Raw genomic sequence first — 4,161 nt, forward strand, 5'->3', positions numbered from 1 at the left:
GACATACATGTTTCCTTTACTTTCAGTCTTTAGTTTCAGTTTTTGCTAGATTTAGCGGGGCCATGTGCCATCATCTCTAGTCAGTTAGAGGCTTTATTTCAAACATAATTTAGATTCAGTTTTAGCTTTGGAGTTTGATATTTTAGTTGTCATTAAAATCACAGTTCATTTATTCAGATATTAATGAGCATTCCCCATCATTTCAGTTTTATCATGATTTAAGCTTCCGCACAATACTTTATTATTTCAGTAAATCTTTAAGTATGCTCATGATATGCCAGCAGGGTTAGCTTATGGTCACTTGTGATCCTAGGTCCCGTGTTTGTGCCCAGGGGGTAGCCTCGGGGTGTGACAAACTTTGTATTAGAGCACTTGGTTTAAGAGTCCTAGGATGTTTGAAAAGCCTCAGTAAGTAGAGTCCTTTTCATAGGTGTTAAGTGCACCACATCTACTGAGAGGGAGGCTACAAAGTGTTTTAGGAAAACTCTACTTTCTTGATATTCTTATCGTGCAGAAGGTATTATCTATTTCCAATCCATAGTTATTCACTTTCAGATCATGCCTCATCCTAGAGCTTACAGAAGGAATGCTAATGCATTCAATACTAACGCAAATCCTCCAGTCCCTGATCAGGAAGTTTCGAATGCAGAGTTTTGGAACCCATTAAGCTTTTGGCTCAGAGTGTGACCAACCAGAACAACCAAAACAACCAGTAGGTTCCAGTCCCTACAAATGCTAGTGGTGGATCAGTGGTAGCCAGGGTTCGCGATTTTGTTAGGATGAATCCGCCTGAGTTTTTAGGGTCGCATATTGGTGGGGATCCCCAAAACTTCATAAATGAGGTCAAGAAGATCTTTGGAGTGATGCAAGTGGCTGGTAATGATAGGGTAGAGTTGTCATCCTATCAGCTTAAGGATGTATCTCACATCTGGTTTACTCAATGAAAAGAAAACATGGGTACAGATGCAACTCCTATCACTTGGGAATGCTTTAGTGAGACCTTTCTCGACAGGTTCTTCCCAAGAGAGTTGAGGGAGGCAAAAGCTTAGGAGTTCATGAATTTGAGGCGAGGTAACATGACAATCCAAGAGTACGGACTCAAGTTCACACAACTCTCCAGGTATGCTCCTCACATAGTTGCCGATTCCAGGGCTCAAATGAACAAGTTTCTATATGGGGTATCCGACTAAGTGAAAATGGAGTGTAGAAATGCTATGTTGCTGGAAAATATGAACATCTCTAGGCTCATGACTCATGCTCAGCAGGTTGAGAAAGATAAGCTTAGGGAACAAGCTAAGGATAATAAGAAGGCTAGAACAAGCAACTATGAGTATTCTCAACAAAAATTGGGTGGTGGAAATTGCTCGTAGTTTCAGCCAAAGTCTTCAGCTCCAGCACATTCATCAGCTAGTGTTCCATCCTCCAAGTTCCGACAGGATCAGACAGGTAGGGCATCAAGCTTTTAGTCTTAAGGGAGTATTTTAGGCACTAAAACCTACCCAACTTGTCCAAAGTGTGGTAAGAACCATCCGGGCGAGTGTCTTACATGAAAGGAAGGGTGATTTGGATGTGGTTCGTCTAGTTACAGGTTGAGAGATTTTCCTTCTACTAAACAGGGTCAAAGAGGCAATAATGGTAGAGCTCAGTCTACAACTTCAGTAGCACTAGCCATCGCCCGACTCAGTAGGGTAACTCATCTGGTATATGTGGCGGTTAGTGCCAAAACAAGTTGTATGCTCCTCAGGCTCACCGGGATCTGGAAGATTCTCCTGATGTATTCACTAGTACGTTACGAGTTTTTAACTTAGATGTTTATGCTTTGTTAGATCCAGGGGCTACACTTTCCTTTGTAACTCACTATATATGAGTCAACTTCAATGTTAGTCCAGAAACTCTCTCAGAACCCTTCTCAGTCTCTACTCCAGTCGGTGACCCAGTTATAGCTAGACGGGTATATAGAGTTTGCCCTGTCACAATATCTTAGAAAGTCACCTCAATAGATCTTGTAGAGTTAGAAATGGTAGATTTTCATATAATTCTAGGCATGGATTGGTTACATTCCTGTTATGCCTTGGTCAATTTTAGAACTAGAATCGTTCGTTTTCAGTTTCAAGACGAACCAATCTAAGAATGGAAGGGTAGTAGCTTAGCGCCTATGGGTCGATTCATTTCTTAACTCAAGGCCAGAAAGATGATCTCTAAGGGGTATCTCTATAATCTAGTTCGGGTTTAGGATTCAAGCTCCAAAATCCCAACTCTTGAGTCAGTTCCAGTAGTTAATGAGTTCCCAGAAGTGTTTCCAAAAGATCTTCCCGGAGTTCCTCCCGAAAGGGAAATTGACTTTGGAATTGATCTCCTCCCAAATACCCAGCCTATTTCTATTCCTCCTTACAAAATGGCTCCAGCTGAGCTTAAGGAATTGAAAGAAAAGTTGAAAGACCTTCTAGATAAGGGCTTCATCAGACCTTGTATTCCCTCATGGGGTGCACCAATGTTGTTTGTGAAAAAGAAAGATGGTTCTCTCAGAATGTGCATTGACTATAGACAATTGAACAAAGTCACAATCAAGAATAAGTACCTTATCCCCATGATTGATGACTTGTTTAACCAACTTCAGGGTGCTAGTCATTTTTCAAAGATAGACCTCAGATTCGATTATCATCAGCTTAGAGTCTCAGATAGTGACATTCCAAAAAAAGCCTTCAGAACTCGGTATGGTCATTATGAATTTGTAGTTATTTCATTTGGACTAACCAATGCTAGTGCTTCTTTCATGGATTTGATGAACATAGTGTTCAAGCAATATTTGGACTTGTTTGTTATTGTCTTCATTGATGATATCCTCATTTACTCTAGGAATGAGGAAGAACATGCAAATCATTTAAGGGTGTAACACCCCGTAAAACCTAGTAAGACCTAGCTAGGGCTTGACTAAATCTAGTAGGTTGAAATAGAGCCTCACATGTTAGTTTATAGTTGGAAACTTTTTTAAATGATGAAAAATGGCTTTTGAATTTAGTTTGAGGAGATTGGAGGTCAAATGTCAAGAAACGACTATAACGTCAGGAAACTAGTCATTTGAACTAGAGAGTTGAAGCGGTCTTGTCGTCGAAGTTTGGAGCGTTGTTTGAGGGTGAAAACTTGTAGAAGTGACTCTCATACTTAGATGGACATGTGTAGGGGTTAGACGTCCGGGTACGACTCCCCAAAGACCACTCGAGGGGTCCTTGAGGAGGACCCCAAAACAGTCCCCCAAAACTGCCTGGACAGCACGGTCTGTTTCTTTTGGTGGTGATATACGGAGGCAAACCACGCCCCGTAGACCATACCGCGGTCCGTGGATGGACCTTGTAAGTCCATACTTAGTTTCTCCTAGGGCTTGCAGCATTTAGAGCCACAGTCCCAAACCACGGAAGCCAACCACGGCCAGTAGATTGGTCTACGGTCCGTGGAAGGCTGTCCGTAGGTTGGGCTGTGCGTTGGCAGTTTTGTTTCGAGTTAGGGGTTAGTTAATTGATTAGTTAATTAAGTGGGGGTTAAGGGAGGTCTATTAGGTGGTTAATTAATGACTTATATAAACTTATAGTACCCTAAACTAATTCACTTCAACTAAAGACCCCCCCCCCCCAATCAAAACCCAATTCCCTTTCTCTCCCAAAGTCTTCTCTCCAAGAACACCATTGAAGACCAATGAAGAAACCAACCTAGGGGATTGAATACGGAGGCTTTCTCTTAAGATTTTCGTGGGTTTCTACACCTAAGGTATGGTGGTTTTCATCCATGGGTAGCTATCACCCACGGAGCCCTCTCAATAGCTTTTAATTCAATTCTAGAAATCTTCAAAAGCTACGGTTTCAAATCAACCCCATGGATTCCTTTCTAAGTTGTTCTTAAAGATTGAACTATGTTTATTATTGGTAATACTACTGATTTTAGATGGTTTTAACTTCAAATCTAAAGAATCCATGAGTTTCCCCCCAACCCTAGCTGTGGCTTTTCTCTACACAATGAATATTGTTAGAAGTTGATTCAATTGATTGAATTAGAGTTGTTTATGATGTAATTACATGATCTAAGTATATTTTTACATGTATTCTTGATTACCTTATGAATCTAAGATGAAATTGACTTGGTCTAGGGTTATATCATGAAAGAGGCAAA

The sequence above is a fragment of the Solanum verrucosum genome, unplaced genomic scaffold, assembly GCF_900185275.1.
Source record: "Solanum verrucosum unplaced genomic scaffold, falcon-dt-bn FXZP01000219.1, whole genome shotgun sequence".
Lineage (NCBI taxonomy): Eukaryota > Viridiplantae > Streptophyta > Magnoliopsida > Solanales > Solanaceae > Solanum > Solanum verrucosum.